Consider the following 20951-nt stretch of genomic DNA (forward strand, 5'->3'; position numbering starts at 1 on the left):
TTGACAGCAAAATCCCATTTATTTGTTGCAACGTTTAAAGAAATATCACATTTCTAAGTCTCGTTTGTAAGTATGGCATCAAGTTGCAACTACGGTCGCAACTACGGTTGCAACTTGTAATTTTATGATTTATTTTGATTATTATTAGAATATTGCCAAAATGTTTAAATATTTAAACGTTATTTTAAAATTGTGACTTTTGTCAAGTGAAGTTACGACTCTTTTTATAAAATTGCCAACATTTTAAGCTTTTCTTGTAAAATTGTGACTGTTATCGAGTGAAATTGAACCCATATTCCTAATACCCAGGAATCGATACCTGTGCTCAAAGGTACCATTTTTCGGTATTTGTATGTGTGCTAACAAACATTAATTGTTTTTGACAGCAAAATCCCATTTATTTGTTGCAACGTTTAAATAAATATCACATTTCTAAGTCCCGTTGGTAAGTATGGCATCAAGTTGCAACTACAGTTGCAACTTGTAATTTTATGATTTATTTTGATTATTTTAGCTCGGTTGGTAGAGCGGACGTGCCAGCAACTTGAGGGTTGCAGGTTCGATTCCCGCTTCCGCCATCCGAGTCACTGCCGTAGTGTCCTTGGGCAAGACACTTTACCCATCTGCTCCCAGTGCCACCCACACTGGTTTAAATGTAACTTAGATAATGGGTTTCACTATGTAAAGCGCTTTGAGTCACTAGAGAAAAGCGCTATATAAATATAATTCACTACTCAAAGGTACCATTTTTCGGTATTTGTATGTGTGTGAAAAAACATAAATTGGTTTTTGACAGCAAAATCCAATTTATTTGTTGCAACATTTAAATAAATATCACATTTCTAAGTCCCGTTTGTAAGTATGGCATAAAGTTGCAACTACGGTTGCAACTCGTAATTTTGTGATTTATTCCGATTATTATTTGAATATTGCCAAAATTTAAAAATGTTTAAATGTTCTTTTAAAATTGTGACTTTTGTCAAGTAAAATTACGACTCTTTTTATAAAATTGCCAACATTTTAAGCTTTTCTTGTAAAATTGCGACTGTTAGAGAGTGAAATTGAACCCATATTCCTGGTACCCAGGAATCGATACCTGTGCTCAAAGGTACATTTTTAAGGTATTTGTATGTGTGCTAACAAACATTAATTGTTTTTGACAGCAAAATCCCATTTATTTGTTGCAACGTTTAAATAAATATCACATTTCTAAATCCCGTTTGTAAGTATGGCATCAAGTTGCAACTACAGTTACAACTCTTAATTTTATGATTTATTTTGATTATTATTAGAATATTGCCAAAATGTTCAAATATTTAAACGTTATTTTAAAATTGTGACTTTTGTCAAGTGAAGTTACGACTCTTTTTATAAAATTGCCAACATTTTAAGCTTTTCTTGTAAAATTGTGACTGTTATCGAGTGAAATTGAACCCATATTCCTGGTACCCAGGAATCGATACCGGTGCTCAAAGGTACCATTTTTCGGTATTTGTATGTGTGTGAATAAACATTAATTGTTTTTGACAGCAAAATACCATTTATTTGTTGCAACGTTTTAATAAATAAGTCTTGTTTGTAAGTATGGCATCAAGTTGCAACTATGGTTGCAACTTGTTATTGTATGATTTATTTTGATTATTATTAGAATATTGCCAAAATTTAAAAATATTTAAAAGTTATTTTAAAATTGTGACTTTTGTCAAGTAAAGTTACGACTCTTTTTATAAAATTACCAGAATTTTAAGCTTTTCTTATAAAATTGCGACTGTTATTGAGTGAAATTGAACCCATATTCCTGGTACCCAGGAATCGATACCGGTACTCAAAGGTACCATTTTTCGGTATTTGTATGTGTGTGAATAAACATTAATTGTTTTTGACAGCAAAATACCATTTATTTGTTGCAACGTTTAAAGAAATATCATATTTCTAAGTCTCGTTTGTAAGTATGGCATCAAGTTGCAACTACGGTTGAAACTTCTAATTTTATTATTTATTCCGATTATTATTTGAATATTGCCAAAATTTAAAAATATTTAAAAATATTTAAAATTATTTTGAAATTGTGACTTTGGCCCTGCGATGAGGTGGCGACTTGTCCAGGGTGTACCCTGCCTTCTGCCCGATTGTAGCTGAGATAGGCGCCAGCGCCCCCCGCGACCCCGAAAGGGAATAAGCAGTAGAAAATGGATGGATGGATGGACTTTTGTCAAGTGAAGTTACGACTCTCTTTATAAAATAGCCAAAATTTTAAATTTTTCTTGTAAAATTGCGACTGTTTTTCAGTGAAATTGAACCCATATTCCTGGTACCCAGGAATCGATACCGGTGCTCAAAGGTACCATTTTTCGGTATTTGTATGTGTGTTAATAAACATTAATTGTTTTTGACAGCAAAATCCCATTTATTTGTTGCAACATTTAAAGAAATATCACATTTCTAAATCTCGGTTGTAAGTATGGCATCAAGTTGCAACTACAGTTGAAATTTCTAATTTTATGATTTATTCCGATTATTATTTGAATATTGCCAAAATGTAAAAATATTTAAAAATATTTAAAATTATTTTGAAATTGTGACTTTGGCCCTGCGATGAGGTGGCGACTTGTCCAGGGTGTACCCTGCCTTCTGCCCAATTTTAGCTGAGATAGGCGCCAGCGCCCCCCGCGACCCCGAAAGGGAATAAGCAGTAGAAAATGGATGGATGGATGGACTTTCGTCAAGTGAAGTTACGACTCTCTTTATAAAATAGCCAAAATTTTAAATTTTTCTTGTAAAATTGCGACTGTTTTTCAGTGAAATTGAACCCATATTCCTGGTACCCAGGAATCGATACCGGTGCTCAAAGGTACCATTTTTCGGTATTTGTATGTGTGTTAATAAACATTAATTGTTTTTGACAGCAAAATCCCATTTATTTGTTGCAACGTTTAAAGAAATATCACATTTCTAAATTTCGGTTGTAAGTATGGCATCAAGTTGCAACTAAGGTTGCAACTTGTAATTTTATGATTTATTCTGCAAAATTATGACTTTTTTCATAACTTTGCCGAGTAAAATTCTGATTATTATTATAATATTGTCAAATTTTTTAAATGTTTAAATGTTCTTTTAAAATTGTGACTTTTGTCAAGTAAAATTACGACTCTCTTTATAAAATAGCCAACATTTTAAATTTTTCTTGTAAAATTGCGACTGTTTTTCAGTGAAATTGAACCTATATTCCTGGTACCCAGGAATCGATACCGGTGCTCAAAGGTACCATTTTAAGGTATTTGTATGTGTGCTAACAAACATTAATTGTTTTTGACGGCAAAATCCCATTTATTTGTTGCAACGTTTAAAGAAATATCACATTTCTAAGTCTCGTTTGTAAATATGGCATCAAGTTGCAACTATGGTTGCAACTTGTAATTTTATGATTTATTTTGATTATTATTAGAATATTGCCAAAATTTAAAAATATTTCAAATTATTTTGAAATTGTGACTTTTGTCAAGTGAAGTTACGACTCTTTTTATAAAATTGCCGGAATTTTAAGCTTTTCTTGTAAAATTGCGACTGTTATTGAGTGAAACTGAACCTATATTCCTGGTACCCAGGAATCGATACCTTTGCTCAAAGGTACCATTTTTAGGTATTTGTATGTGTGTGATAAACATTAATTGGTTTTTGACAGCAAAATCCAATTTATATGTTGCAACATTTAAATAAATATCACATTTCTAAGTCCCGTTTGTAAGTATGGCATCAAGTTGCAACTACGGTTGCAACTTGTAATTTTGTGATTTATTCCGATTATTATTTGAATATTGCCAAAATTTAAAAATGTTTAAATGTTATTGTAAAATGGTGACTTTTGTCAAGTAAAGTTATGACTCTTTTTATAAAATTGCCAGAATTTTAAGCTTTTCTTGTAAAATTGCGACTGTTATTGAGGGAAATTGAACCCATATTCCTGATACCCAGGAATCGATACCTGTGTTCAAAGGTACCACTTTTCGGTATTTGTATGTGTGCGAATTAAAAGATTAATTGGTTTTTGACAGCAAAATCCCATTTATTTGTTGCAACGTTTAAAGAAATATCACATTTCTAAGTATTGTTTGTAAGTATGGCATCAAGTTGCAACTACAGTTGCAACTTGTAATTTTATGATTTATTTTGATTATTATTAGAATATTGCCAACATTTTAAAATATTTAAACGTTATTTTAAAATTGTGACTTTTGTCAAGTAAAATTACGACTTTTTATAAAATTGCCAAAATGTTAAGCTTTCCTTGTAAAATTGCGACTGTTATTGAGTGAAATTGAACCCATATTCCTGATACCCAGGAATCGATACCTGTGCTCAAAGGTACCATTTTTCAGTATTTGTATGTGTGTGAATAAACATCAATTGGTTTTTGACAGCAAAATCCAATTTATATGTTGCAACATTTAAATAAATATCACATTTCTAAGTCCCGTTTGTAAGTATGGCATCAAGTTGCAACTACGGTTGCAACTTCTAATTTTATGATTTATTCTGCAAAATTATGACTTTTGTCATAACTTTGCAGAGTAAAATTCAGATTTTTATTATAATATTGCCAAATTTTGAAAATGTTTAAATGTTTTTTTAAAATTGTGACTTTTGTCAAGTAAAATTACGACTCTTTTTATAAAATTGCCCAAATTTAAAATTTTTCTTGTAAAATTGCGACTGTTTTTCAGTGAAATTGAACCCATATTCCTGGTACCCAGGAATTGATACCTGAGCTCAAAGGTACCATTTTTCGGTATTTGTATGTGTGTGAATAAACATTAATTGGTTTTTGACAGCAAAATCCAATTTATATGTTGCAACATTTAAATAAATATCACATTTCTAAGTCCCGTTTGTAAGTATGGCATCAAGTTGCAACTACGGTTGCAACTTGTAATTTTATGATTTATTCTGCAAAATTTTTACTTTTGTCATAAATTTGCAGAGTAAAATTCTGATTATTATCATAATATTGCCAAATTTTAAAAATGTTTAAATGTTCTTTTAAAATTGTGACTTTTGTCAAGTAAAATTACGACTTTTTATAAAATTGCCAAAATGTTAAGCCTTCCTTGTAAAATTGTGACTGTTATAGAGTGAAATTGAACCCATATTCGTGGTACCCTGGAATTGATACCAGTGCTCAAAAGTACCATTTTTCGGTATTTGTATGTGTGCGAATAAACATTAATTGTTTCTGACAGCAAAATCCTATTTATTTGTTGCAACATTTAAGGAAATATCACATTTCTAAGTCCCATTTGTAGGTATGGCATCAAGTTGCAACTACGGTTGCAACTTTTGTCATCATTTTGCAGAGTAAACTTCCGATTATTATTTGAATATTGCCAAAATTTAAAAATGTTTAAATATGTTCTCTTAAAATTGTGACTTTTGTCAAGTAAAATTACGACTCTTTTTATAAAATTTTCAAAATGTTATAAAAAGCATATGATAGTTGTTTTTGATAGAACAATCTCATTTTTTGTTGCAACATTTAAAAAACTAGCTGACTGTTGTTTCATTATCACATTTCTGAGTCTCTTTTGCAAGTATGGAATCAAGTTGCAACTTCGGTTGAAAGTCCAAAACGTCCAAAACAAATTTTACATTGAAATTCCATGCGAAATTGCTAATGATAATCATTAGCATGTCAATTGCTTTGATTGAAACTTTTTATTAGTAGATTGCACAGTTTAGTATATATTCCGTACAATTGACCACTAAATGGTAACACCCGAATAAGTTTTTCAGCTTGTTTAAGTCGGGGTCCACGTTAATCAATTCGTGCTAAGCCAATGTTAGTTGTTTTTGATTGCAAAATCTAATTTTTTGTTGCAACATTTAAAAAAAACTAGCTGACTGTTGTTTCATTGTCACATTTCTGAGTCTCATTTGCAAGTATGGCATCAAGTTGCAACAACGGTTGCAAGTCCAAAACGTCCAAAACCAATTTCACATCGAAATTCAATGCGAAATCAATAATGCTAATCATCCGCATGTCAATTGCTAAGCCAATGTTAGTTGTTTTTGATAGCAAAATCTAATTCTTTGTTGCAACATTTAAAAAAACTAGCCGACTGTTGTTTCATTATCACATTTCTAAATCTCATTTGCCAGTATGGCATCAAGTTGCAACTACGGTTACAAGTCCAAAACGTTAAATGGCAACTATTCTGTCGTCTATGGTTTGTTTTTTTGTTTGGCACGAAAAAAGTGTTAGTACTGTAAGTATTGTAAGTATTACACACTAATAACTCTTTGATTGTAGTGTGCATCTTGATTATAGTTTTTTATTTACAAATTACATATTGTTATGAAGGTGTCTGTTACTACAACAACAACAAGGATAACAATAACAAAATGGAATATAAGGCATAAAGTACTGCATTTAATTTTACAGTGTATGCAAAGAGGCGGGGAGGGGTGGGGAGGGGGTTTGCTTTGATTTGACGCCATTTGCATAAACCCTCCCAACTATGCTTTTAATAAGTGATCTTCACCCAGGGAGTTGCCAGTGCATACCTGATTTGCATATTGCACACAACATGGAGGAATGTGGAGGAGGGGGAGGGGGGGTGGTCCGTAGTACAGGAGCAAATTGGAGGGGAAAAAAGGCTGTGTGTGTGTGTGTGTGTGTGTGTGTGTGTGTGTGTGTGTGTGTGTGTGTGTGTGTGTGTGCTTGTATTTCCACCCTTCTTGAGAGGTGAAGAAGGAAAAGTATCTTCCATATGAGGAGGTGTGAAGAAGTGATGACATAAGTCATGGTCCCAATAATGAGGGTGGTCCCAAAAAGGAGGGATTTTTTCAAAATTGAATGTGTCGGTTTTAAAAGTGCTCCCCCTCTGGTCAACATATGAAATAACAAGTGTGTGTAAGGAATTGAAATGCGCCCCCTTTGGCCAAAATTAATTGAAAAAATAAAATAAATATGTATATAGAGAGATACTGTAATGACTTGAAGTGAATAACAAAGATTAAAAAGCAATTACAAACAAAAAATACAAATAAATTACTTAAAAGCTGTATTTTTCTCACAATGTATCGACTTTGTTCTTATAAAATTGGGAACAATTTCTCATATTCTTTCTATTTCTGTTATATTGTGATATTTTCTGGTAAAATTATGACTTTTTAAATGTAAAATTATTGCATTTTAATGCAAAACGGTGACATTTGTCATATATAATTTTGACTTTTATCACAATATTTTTTGTTGTTCCTGTAAAAAAACTGACATTTTTTGGAGTAAAATTATGACTATTATCATAATTTTGCCAAGTAAAATTCCAATTATTATTATTATTATATTGCCTAAATTTTCAAATGTTCTTACAACATTGTGACTTTTGTCGAGTAAAATTATGACTCTTTTCAAAAGATTGTCAACATTTTAATTTTTTCTTGTAAAACTGTGACTGGTATTTAGTAAAATTGCAACTTTTATCATAAAATCGCACAAATGTTCAGTTTTTTCTTGTAAAATTTTGACTTGCGTTGAATAAAAGTACAACTTTTATTAAAAAACTGCCAAAATTCCAAGTTTTTCTTTTAAAATTTCCACTCATCTTTTAAATTCAGACTTTTATCACAATTTTGCCCATTTTTTTTCTAGTGAAATAGTGACATTTTTGAGTAAAATGATGACTTTTGTCCCAATTTTGCAGAGTAAAATCCCCATTACTATTATAATATTGTCAAAATGATAAATTTTCCCATAAAATTATGAATTTTGTCGAGTAAAATTATGGCTCTTTTCATAAAATTGCCAACATTTTAAAGTTTTATTCTTAAATTGCGACTGTTATTAAGTGAAATACCAACATTTTATCACAATATTGCTCAGATGTTCAATTTTTCTTGTAAAATTTTGACATACGTTGAGTAAAATGACGACTTTTGTTTGCATAATACCGCCAAAATTCAAAGCTTTTCTTGTGAAAATGTGACCTTTATTTGTGAAATTCCAACTATTTTTTCAAATTCTGACTTTTATCACAATATTGCCAATTTTTTGTTGTAAAATAGTGACATTTTTTAATACAATTATGACTTTTGTCATATATTTGCCGAGTAAAATTCTGATATTAATAATAATATTGCCCAAAAATTGTAATTTTCTTACTAAATTGTAACATTTGTCGAGTAAGATTTCAACTCTTTTCATAAAATTGCCAACATTTAAGCTTTTCTTGTAAAACTGTGACTGTTGTTGAGTGAAATTCCAACATTTATCACAGTGTTGCACAAATGTTCAGTTTTTCTTGTAAAATTGCGTTGAGTAAAATGACGACTTTTATTATAATACTGCCAAAAATCTAAGTTATTCTGGTGAAATTCCAACTCATTTTTCAAATTCTGACTTTTATCACAAAATTGCCCATTTTTTTGTTGTAAAATAGTGACTTTTTCGGAGTAAATTGCTGACTTTTGTCATACTTTTGCAGAGTAAAATTCTGGTTATTATTATTACGATGACAACATTTTAAAATGTTCTTACAAAATCGTGACTTTTGTCAGGTAAGATGACGACTCTTTTCGTAAAATTATCAACATTCTAAGCTTTTCTTGTAAAACTGTGACTGTTATTGAGTGAAATTCCAAATTTTACCACAATATCGCTCAATTTTTCTTGTAAAATTTTGACATGTAGTGAGTAAAATGACGACTTTTATTATAATACTGCCAAAAAAATCATAGTTTTTCTGGTGACATTCCAACTAATTTTTCTAATTCTGAATACTATCACAAAATTGCCTATTTTTTGTTGTAAGACAGTGAAATTTTTGACATTTGTCATATATTTGCCAAGTAAAATTTCGATTATTATTATAATATTGCCAAAAAAATTTAATTTTCTTACAAAATTGTGACTTTTGTCTAGTAAAATTGTGACTCTTTTCATAAAATTGCCAACATTTTAAGCTTTTCTTGTAAAATTGTGACTGTTATTGAGTGAAATTCCAACTTTTATCACAATATCGCTCAAATGTTCAATTTTTCTTGTAAAATGTTGACATGCATTGAGTAAAATGACGACTTTTATTATAATACTGCCAAAAAATTCATAGTTTTTCTGGTAAAATTCCAACTCATTTTTTCAAATTCTGACTTTTATCACAAAATTGCCTATTTTTTGTTGTAAAATAGTGAAATTTTTTGAGTAAAATTATGACATTTGTCATATATTTGCCAGGTAAAATTCCGATTATTATTATAATATTGCCCAAAAAATTAAATTTTCTTACAAAATTGCGACTTTTGTCAAGTTAAATTACGACTCTTTTAATAAAATTGCCAACATTTAAGCTTTTATTGTAAAATTGTGACTGTTATTGAGTGAAATTCCAACTTTTATCACATTATTGCACAAATGGTCAGTTTTTCTTGTAAAACTTTGACATGCATTGAGTAGAATGACGACTTTTATTATAATACTGCCAAAAAAATCTAAGTTTTTCAGTTAAAAATCATTTTTCAAATTCTGACTTTTATTACAAAATTGCCAATTTTTTTGTTGTAAAATAGTGGATTTTTTTTTTAGTAAAATTATGACAATATTCATATATTTTCCGAGTAAAATTCCTATTATTATTATAATATTGCCAACATTTTTTAATTTTCTTATAAAATTGTGACTTTTGTCGAGTAAAATTACGACTATTTTCATAAAATTGCCAACATTTAAGCTTTTATTGTAAAATCGTGACTGTTGTTGAGTGAAATTCCAACTTTTATCACAGTATTGCACAAATGTTCAGTTTTTCTTGTAAAATTTTGACATGCATTGAGTAGAATGACGACTTTTATTATAATACTGCCAAAAAATTCTAAGTTTTTCTGTTGAAACTCATTTTTTAAATTTTGACTTTCATTACAAAATTGCCAATTTTTTTGTTGTAAAATAGTGGATTTTTTTTAGTAAAAATATGACAATAGTCATATATTTTCCAAGTAAAATTCCGATTATTATTATAATATTGCCAACATTTTTTAATTTTCTTATAAAATTGTGACTTTTGTCGAGTAAAATTACGACTATTTTCATAATATTGCCAACATTTAAGCTTTTATTGTAAAATTGTGACTGTTGTTGAGTGAAATTCCAACTTTTATCACAGTATTGCACAAATGGTCAGTTTTTCTTGTAAAATTTTGACATGCATTGAGTAGAATGACTACTTTTATTATAATACTGCCAAAAAATTCAGAGTTTTTCAGTTAAAACTCATTTTTGAAATTCTGACTTTTATCACAAAATTGCCAATTTTTTGGTTGTAAAATAGTGGATTTTTTTTTTTTGTAAAATTATGACAATAGTCATATATTTGCCGAGTAAAATTCCGATTATTATTATAATATTGCCAACATTTTTAAATTTTCTTATAAAATTGTGACTTTTGTCGAGTAAAATTACGACTATTTTCATAATATTGCCAACATTTAAGCTTTTATTGTAAAATTGTGACTGTTGTTGAGTGAAATTCCAACTTTTATCACATTATTGCACAAATGGTCATTTTTTCTTGTAAAATTTTGACATGCATTGAGTAAAATGACAACCTTTATTATAATACTGCCAAAAGATTCAAAGTTTTTCTGGTGAAATTCCAACTCATTTTTCAGATTCTGACTTTTATCACAAAATTGCCAATTTTTTTGTTGTAAAATAGTGACATTTTTTGAGTAAAATTATGACCTTTGTCATATATTTGCCAAGTAAAATTCCGATTATTATTATAATATTGCCAAAAGAAATTAATTTTCTTGGAAAATTGTGACTTTTGTCAAGTAAAATTACGACTCTTTTAATAAAATTGCTAACATTTAAGCTTTTATTGTAAAATTGTGACTGTTATTGAGTGAAATTCCAACTTTTATCACAGTATTGCACGAATGGTCAGTTTTTCTTGTAAAATTTTGACATGCATTGAGTAGAATGACGACGTTTATTATAATACTGCCAAAAAATTCAAAGTTTTTCAGGTGAAACTCATTTTTCAAATTCTGACTTTTATCACAAAATTGCCAATTTTTTTGTTGTAAAATAGTGGATTTTTTTTTCCGTAAAATTATGACAATAGTCATATATTTGCCAAGTAAAATTCCGATTATTATTATAATATTGCCAACATTTTTAAATTTTCTTATAAAATTGTGACTTTTGCCGAGTAAAATTACGACTATTTTCATAATATTGCAAAAATTTAAGCTTTTCTTGTAAAATTGTGACTGTTATTGAGTGAAATTCCAACTTTTATCACAATATCGCTCAAATGTTAAATTTTTCTTGTAAAATGTTGACATGCATTGAGTAGAATGACGACTTTTATTATAATACTGCCAAAAAATTCAAAGTTTTTCTGTTGAAACTCATTTTTCAAATCTTGACATTTATCACAAAATTGCCCCAAAAAATTTTGTAAAATTGTGGATTTTTTTGGGGTAAAATTATGACATTTGTCATATATTTGCCAAGTAAAATTCCGCTTATTATTATAATATTGCCAACATTTTTAAATTTCCTTATAAAATTGTGACTTTTGTTGAGTAAAATTATGACTAATTTTCATAATATTGCCAACATTTAAGCTTTTCTTGTAAAATTGTGACTGTTACGACTTTTATTTTAATACTGCCAAAATGTTTTATCGTGAAATTGTGGCCCTTTTCTTGTGAAATTCCAAATCATTTTTCAAATTCTGAATTTTATCACAAAATTGCCCCCCCAAAAAATCTTGTAAAATAGTGACATTTCTGGAGTAAAATGATGACTTTTGTCATAATTTCGCAGAGTTAAATTCTGATTGTTATTATAAATTTGCCAAAATGTTTTAATTTTCTTATAAAATTGTGACTTTTGTCGAGTAAAATGATGACTCTTCAAAAAATTGGCAACATTTTAAGCTTTTCTTGTGAATTTGCGACTGTTATTGAGTGAAATTCCAACTTTGATCCCAATATTGCACAAATGTTCTGTTTTTACACTTGCGTTGAGTAAAAGTACAACTTTTATTATAACAATGACACATTTTAAAGTTTTCTTGTGAAATTGTGACCCTTTTCTTGTGAAATTCCAACTCATTTTTCACAACAAGCTTTTTTATTTTTGCATAGTATGTCTATATTATTAATGTTGTCCATACAAATATTTATATATCTAGAAAGGGTGGTCCTAAAGAGGTAGGCATTTATCAGAGAGAAAGTGTGTGTGTGTGTGTGTGTGTGTGTGTGTGTGTGTGTGTGTGTGTGTGTGTGTGTGTGTGTGTGTGTGTTTTAAATCTATTTATTAACACACAACACAAGTACATGCATTTCTGCCTAATTGACAAATGAGTGCATTGTTCCACAGCGCCCCCGTGTGGTTTTCCGCTGATACGACGGTGAAATGTGGCAAAAAAAAAAGGCAGAAAATCAAAAAGTCCAACAGACTAAAACCAGTCAGATGTGCCAGAAATAAAATCCTACATCGGCTTTGTCAATTTTTTTATTTTTTTTTTGTTTTCAATATTTGACTTTAACAATAAAATGACCATGTGATTGATGCGTGTCATTACATCTTCGCCCGCTAGAGGGGGCTAAATCATTGCTGATTATCCCCTCTGAGCATAGAAAAACACTCATTTCTTTTAATAGAAAAAAAAGTCACGTGTTTGTACTTTTTTTTTTTTTTTTGCACTGCACTAACCCTGAGAAAGGACTGACTTTGACTCGAAGATGAAAGAATTAGTCAAAAAAGAAATAGTGCGGGGGGGGGGGGCTGCGCTTCCGGGCCAGGGAAGCCGGTTAATTTGTCACAAGCTTCATTTGCATGAATGTTCCAGAAGGCAGAAGTGTGTGTGTGTGGGGGGGGGACTAATTGGCGTGCCTGCCCGTGTGTGCGTGGGGAAGGAAGGGGAATATTGGCAGGAGCACACGCAAGGGGTCTTTTGTTTAATTGCCTTCCAGAGTGAGGGGGGGGGGGACTCATTAGCCGGAAGAGCAGAATTTGATTTCATAATAAAGCACACCTGAAAAATCAACACCTGAGAGACTTTTTTTTCTCTCTCTCTCTGCATTTTGATTGCATTTTGTGCTGGAAAACTGAGTGAAGTTTCAAGCCAATTATGCTTGCTGGGATTTGGTCACGTGACTTCCAGATGGAGAAGAAGGTCATTCGCCGGAAGAGCAGGATGTGATTTCATAATAAGCCACACCTGAAAAATCAGCACCTAAAGGGGGCGCACACACGGGCAGGCACGCCTATTTTTTTATTTTTTTTATTTTTTTTCTGTATTGTCATGAAAAAGGGATGTTTTGGGGTTGGTGCCCTAATTTTAAGCGTATCTTGTGTTTCTTATGTTGATTTAATAAAATGAAATAAAAAAAATAATGAAAATAATAATAATAATAATAATAATAAAATATTCTGCGGCCCGGTTGGAGACCACTGACCTAAGGGACCCTTTTTTTTTTTTTTTTCATTTTGATTGCATATTTTTTATGCTTGCTGGGTTTGGTCACGTGACTTCCAAAGGGCGGGGAAAGTCATTAGCCAGAAAAGCAACGTTTTATTTCATAATAAAGCACACCTGAAAAATCAGCACCTTAGAGCAGTGGTCCCCAACCACCGGGCCGCGGCCCGGTACTGGGCCACGGCTCGTTTGGTACCGGGCCGCAGAATTTTTTTTATAAAAAATGTTTTTTGTTTTTTTTTGTTTTTAGTAAATCAACATAAAAACAAAAGATACACTAACAATTAGTGCACCAACCCAAAAAAAAAAACCTTTTTTCATGAGAAAAAATTAATAAATCCCCCGCCCTCTCCCCCAAATTATCAAGCGTTGACCGGTCCGCAGCTAGAAAAAGGTTGGGGACCACTGCCTTAGAGGACCTTTTAATTTTTTTATTTTTTTATTTTTTTTTATTTAGTTTTTTTTTATTTACTTTTCTTTATTTTGATTGCATATTGTTTATGCTTACTGGGTTTGGTCACGTGACTTCCAAAGGGCGGGGTAAGTCATTAGCCAGAAAAGCAACATTTTATTTCATAAAAAAGCACACCTGAAAAATCAGCACCTTAGACGACCTTTTAAATTTATTTTTATTTTATTTTTTCTAATAAAATTTTTTTTTATTTACTTTTTTTTATTTTGATTTGCATATTATTTTCCTTACTGGGATTTGGTCAGAGGACGGGGAAAGTCATTAGCCAGAAGAGCAGAAAGTGATTTCTTTATAAAGCACTCCTAAAAAATCAGCACCAGAGATACTTTTATTTATTTTTTATTTTATTTTATTTATTTATTTATTTATTTATTTTATTTTTTTTTTTGAATGCATATTGTTTATGCTCACTGGGTTTGGTCACGTGACTTCCAAAGGGCGGGGAACATTATTAGCCAGACTAGCAGAATTAGATTTCTTTATAAAACACACCTAAAAAATCAACACCAGAGATACTTTTATTTTATTTTATTGTATTTTTATTTTTTTAAATTTGTTTTTTTATTTATTTATTTATTTATTTTTTTGATTGCATATTGTTTATGCTCACTAGGTTTGGTCAGGTGACTTCCAAAGGGCGGGGAGCGTTATTAGCCAGACTAGCAGAATTACATTTCTTTATAAAACACACCTAAAAAAATCAGCACCAGAGATCATTTTATTTTATTTTATTTTATTTTATTTTATTATTATTTTATTTTTATTTTTTAATTTCGATTTCATATTGTTTATGCTCACTGGGTTTGGTCAGGTGGCTTCCAAAAGGGCGGGGAACGTTATTAGCCAGACTAGCAGAATTAGATTTTTTTATAAAACATGCCTAAAAAAATCAGCACCAGAGATACTTTTATTTTATTATTTTTTTATTTGTATTTACTTTTATTTTTTAATTTTGATTAAAATGACTTCCAAAGGGCAGGGAAAGTTATTAGCCAGACCAGCAAAATTAGATTTCTTTATAAAACACACCTAAAAAAAATCAGCACCAGAGATACTTTTATTTTATTTATTTTTTATTTGTATTTTTTTTTTTTTTTTTTGATTGCATATTGTTTATGCTCACTGGGTTTGGTCACGTGACTTCCATAGGGCGGGGAAAGTTATTAGCCAGACTAGCAGAATTAGATTTCATAATAAAGCACACCTGAAAAATCAGCACCTTAGAGAACCTTTTAATTTTATTTTATTATTATTTTTCCCCCCATTTTTTTCATCATTTTGATTGCATATTGTTTATGCTTACTGGGATTTGGTCACGCGACTTCCAGAGGGAGGGTATTTCTCAGATTTAATAATAAAGTACAACTGAAAAATATGCACCTGAGACCCTTTTTTAAAAAAAATTATTTTCTTTCCCTCCATCTTGATTGCATATTGTGCTGGAAAACTGAGTGCAGTTTCAATGAAGTCAATTATGCATACTGGGGTCTGGTCACGTGATTTCAGATGATGAATTATTGTTGATGCGGTAATGCAGATTTTATTGTGAAAATGCGGGTTTGAAGTGTGACATTTTGCCTGAGGGATGTTCTCCATGCATCTCCTTTAGGTGCCAGATGCCATCTTTAATTATAGATCTGTGTACTTTACATTACCTGTGGCTGGTCTTTTATTCAACAACAATCTCATCAATAATAAAACAATAAATATAACTTTTAGATTTGTATAAATTAAACGTTATTTAGGTTTTTATTTATTTGAACGATTTTAACCATTTTATCCTCGCATTATTAGCACATTTCTTGCCTCCTTTTTTCCCTGTTAATTTTATTTTGAACACAACAAAAACATAAATAGACAAATATGACAAAATAGCATCCCCATTTATCCAAAACAAAATGTTAAAAAAAAAACATATTTAGTGTCTAATTAGGAGCAGAAAATTATCTGATTTAGTACAAAACATAAAACTCAATCGCATCTGAATCCTGATTTCTATTTATTCTGGTTCTAAATACCGTCAAAATTTCCCCCTAAAAATCCAGTATTGATTTTTTAAATTGTAATTTTTTATGAATACATTTTTAATCAATTAAATATAATAAAGAATACTAACTATAAAAACCAGAGTATGACAATAAAATAATAAAATTGGGTAGATAATCGAGTAAAATAAACTAAAGGCTTACACTACATTACACCTTTAAGATGCAGTATGTTGTGTCCTTCCTTTTTTATTATTCTGCTTAATATTGTTTAATATTATCATTATTCCAACACCTAACAGTTGAATTGTAATAGTAATTCTATATTTTTACTAAATTTACATGGTATCAATTTAATTAATTTCAATAGTTCGTGGATGTGCGCCCTAGTGTGCACCCGAGCCGTGACAGTACCCCCCTCCTATGGACAGCTTCCAGATGTCCTAAAACTGTAACCAGAAGAACGCAGAGATCAAGAGTCAAGGGAGGGTGGAGGGGAGAACTGGTGGTGGATCGCCGGCCCAAGTGTCCCCAAATCCACCGGGGAAGAGTCTGGTGGCGGCGGCGAATAGAGTGCCGCTGCGGCCGGCGAGGCGGGCGACCAAAGAACGGCCACTTTCTTGGCCAATGGCGCCAGAACCACAGCAAACTACGAGTTCCACGTCTCTGTCCTGGGCGTCGTTGATGTTGGCTCAAAGAGCGTCCATGCACTTGCCACAGAGGGCGGCGGGTGCGGGTGCGGGCGCCTGATGGCCTCCTTTGCGGCCGGCCAGCCGGAGGTCGAGGGGGCGACGATGCTGGGGACGAGGAGGTTGGCGGCGATGTGGAAAGGTCTGCCAGAGACGAGGGGGCTGATGTCGTCGGAGTCAGAGAAGAAAGGACGATGATATTATGGACCGTAGATGTTGAAATCCCGAAATTTCCTGAAATTGCACTTTGAGTAACGTTGTTCTTGAACTGTTTGACTATTTGCTCACGCAATTCTGGACAAAGGGGTGTACCTCACCCCATCCTTTCTTGTGAAAGACTGAGTATTTTTTGGAAAGCTGTTTTTATACCCAATCATGGCACCCACCTGTTCCCAATTAGCCTGCACACCTGCGGGATGTTCCAAATAAGTGTTTGATGAGCATTCCTCAACTTTATCGGTATTTATTGCCACCTTTCCCAACTTCTTTGTCACGTATTGCTGGCATCAAATTCTAAAGTTGATGGCGGCGATGTGGAAAGGTCTGCCAGAGACGAGGGGGCTGATGTCGTCGGAGTCAGAGAAGAAAGGACGATGATATTATGGACCGTAGATGCTGAAATCCCTAAATCTCCTGAAATTGCACTTTGAGTAACGTTGTTCTTAAACTGTTTGACTATTTGCTCACGCAATTCTGGACAAAGAGGCGTACCTCGCCCCATCATTTCTTGTGAAAGACTGAGCATTTTTTGGAAAGCTGTTTTTATACCCAATCATGGCACCCACCTGTTCCCAATCAGCCTGCACACCTGTGGGATGTTCCAAATAAGTGTTTGATGAGCATTCCTCAACTTTATCAGTATTTATTGCCACCTTTCCCAACTTCTTTGTCACTTGTTGCTGGCATCAAATTCTAAAGTTAATGATTATTTGCAACAACAAAAAAAAAACATTGGGGAGAGGCACAGCTGACGGGCAGACAGCGGGGGCAGGGCACGCCAGGGCCCTGCCCAAGATGGCGGCAAGGAGGTGGAGAATGCGGCGGAGTCGAATTCAGGTGTGTGGCTCACACACCGGGAAACGATTAACATTTCTCTTGACACTGTATAAAAGGGGAGAAGGAGGAGAGATCGAGAAGGAAGGGGGGGGGGATCCTTAGAGCATGAGAAGCGAGAGCAACACAGAGCGCAAGACGAGAACGACGACGACGGCGGCTGAAAAGCAGACCGGGAACGAGCAGTGGAGGAAGGAGCTGAAAAGCGATCGGAGCTGCAACCAAGCTTTATTAGAAAAATAAAGAAGTCATTACATACCTACATACTCCAAGTCCGTCCATCCACGCGCACATTCACGGTACAAACATACATATACTGTACATATACATTCACTGTACAAACAAACATACATATACTGTACATATACATTTACTGTACAAACATTCATATACACATTCTGTTCATATACAAGTACATATACATACATACACTCATGCACATAATCATGTTTCATCAAACATATATCAACGTTGTTGCCCTAGGGTAAACTGGGTAACACAAGGCATATTGACAGAGCTTAACCCTTGTATTATGTTGGAAAAAATGACATTGATTATGTTTCGGGTCGTTTTGACCCGTACTGTGTAAATGCACTCAAAACAGTCAAGAAACAGGTTAAACCAATACCAATTTTATTTTAGGTTGTATAAACATCTAGAAAAGTGACACAATACATTTTTTATTCCAATTGTATTATGTTAAGGGTCAATTTGACCCATTTCAGTTTTTGTGTTGATCAAAGTACTGGTTATCCTTTCTTTTTCTTGCTGAAATCTGGTGACTTTTCCTCATCTAGGGTCATGAACTGGTGTGTAAATCTGGACACTTTGTTGTGTGGTGGAATGTTTGAGCAGAGTTTGTATAAAAAGATGATGTTGCGAGTCATTTTGACCCAGGCACTTTAAGGTGGGTAAATAGCTGTTCAGATCCAAAAATAAACATGTCTCCTTGATGTACTTTTTACTTTGATGTACAATTGTTTGTATTTCGATTGTCTCTGAGACCCAGAGCCAGGTGTGTGAAGAGAGGGAACTTTCTCACACTTGTCCTTGTCTCCTCAGATGTCATCCTTCTGCAGCTCATTTTTGGTGAGTTTGTCAAAGAGATGACATGAGAACAGTGACAAGGACACGATTGAGAAAGTTCCCTCTCTTCACACACCTGGCTCTGGGTCTCAGAGGCAATCAAAATACAAACAATTGTACATCAAAGCAAAAAGTACATCAAAGAGACTTGTTTATTTGGACTATTTACCCACATTAAAGCGTCTGGGTCAAAATGACCCACAACATCATATTTGTATACAAACTCTGCAAGACATTCCACTACTCAACAAAGTGTCCAGATTTTACACACGAGTTAATGACCCTAGATGAGGAAAAGTCACCAAATTTCAGCAAGAAAAAGAAAGGATAACCAGTACTTTGATAAACACAAAAACTTAAATGGGTCAAATTGACCCTCAACATAATAGAAGGGTTAAACCATCGTTACTATAACAATCTACAAGATTAATATAGGTAGCCTCTCTCTCTTCCCTTTCATCTTTCGGTATTCCTTCTTTTTTTTCCATTTATTTATTTATTTTTTATTATCTTTCTAGCTATCATTATGTATACGTATCGTTGCATTTGAACAACTTTATTGTTGATGATACAGGTAAACTATTGGTTTTGTTCATGATCAACAGCGCTTTTTCTATTGGTATTTGTATTTCTCCAGTTTTAGTGTAAAAATGCTGATTGTCATTACTATATTATTTATTTCACTAACTGCTTATTTGCTATCACTTTTACGATCATATTTGTACATATTATGTATGTGCTGGTGTTGTTCTATTGTTGTTGTTGTTATTGTTGTATTTGCTGTTGTTGTTTTTGTCTCGCTGTCTAATCACCCTCTTATCCCCACAATTTCCCCCCTCCGTCTTCCTTTTTTTCTCTTTCTATCCCCTCCTGCTCCGGCCCGGCTGCACAAAATGATAATAAAAATACATTTAATAAAGTCACATTCAAATAAGACAACAAGAGAAATATCCTACACTTCTCTTTTGTAAAGTAAATCTGAACAGCCGATATGGGCATCTACATCAACTATATGATTTGCTTGAGAAGCTGGACAGGATAAAAAAATAAAATATATAAATAAATAAAGAAGTCAAACCTGCTCAAATCATGTCCTTCCTGGGTGGTCCATTGAACCCGCACGACGACAGCGAGCGACTGTCACAAACATGTTTATCAGTTTGAACATCAACTATGTTGTCTTTGTAGCATATACAACTGAATATGGGTTGAAAAGGATTTGCAAATCATTGTATTCCGTTTATATTTACATCTAACACAATTTCCCAACTCATATGGAAACGGGGGTCTGTATGTTTTAATACTCCCCGACAGTAGCTTTCCCACACCGAGCCCATCTTTGAAATTGCTTATGTAAAGTACATCATTATCACCACCTTCATTTTCTTTTCTTCAGCCGGCCAGTCTCCACTGTGTCCGTGCTGGAGACAATAGCACATCTGTCTTTACTCTGCACGCATGACATCATCCCCACACACACACACACACACACACACACACACACACACACACACACACACACACACACACACACACACACACACACACACACATTCTTGTATTTCATACCTTCTTGAGACCTGAGAAAAATTGGCTTCATCTTCATGACCACCCTTTCTACATATATAAATAAATGTATTTAGAACATTAATAATATATGCACACTATGCAAATACAAAAAAGCTTGTTGTGAAAAATTTGTTTGAATTTCACAAGAAAAAGGTCAAAATTTCACAAGAAAAACTTTGAATTTTGGCAGTGTTACGATAAAAGTTATCATTTTACTCAGCGCGAGTCAAAATGTTATAAGAAAAACTGAACATTTGTGCAATATTACGATAAAAGTCTGAATTTTACTCAATAACAGTCGCAATTTTAGAAGAAAAGCTCAACATTTTGGCAATTTTATGTACAGAGTTGTAATTTTACTCGCTAAAAGTCACAATTTTAGATGAAAACTTGACCATTTTGGCAATTTTATAATAACAAATACATGTATTTACAACATTAATAATATATGCACACTATGCAAATATAAAAAAGCTTGTTGTGAAAAATTAGTTTGAATTTCATAAGATATAGGTCACAATTTCACGAGAAAAACTTTGAATTTTAGCAGTGTTACGATAAAAGTTATCATTTTACTCAGCACAAGTCCAAATGTTATAAGAAAAACGGA

The 20951-nt window shown here is 32.6% G+C and overlaps 1 non-coding gene across 1 annotated transcript; it reads right to left on the bottom strand.

Moving 5' to 3' along the window:
* Positions 1 to 8317: 8317 nt before the first annotated feature.
* On the bottom strand, positions 8318 to 8448 carry LOC133559778 (small nucleolar RNA snR34). Its single transcript, XR_009808277.1, has one exon. It is a non-coding gene; the product is annotated as a small nucleolar RNA snR34 (small nucleolar RNA).
* Positions 8449 to 20951: the final 12503 nt, after the last annotated feature.

This window comes from Nerophis ophidion, linkage group LG09 (assembly GCF_033978795.1).
Source record: "Nerophis ophidion isolate RoL-2023_Sa linkage group LG09, RoL_Noph_v1.0, whole genome shotgun sequence".
Lineage (NCBI taxonomy): Eukaryota > Metazoa > Chordata > Actinopteri > Syngnathiformes > Syngnathidae > Nerophis > Nerophis ophidion.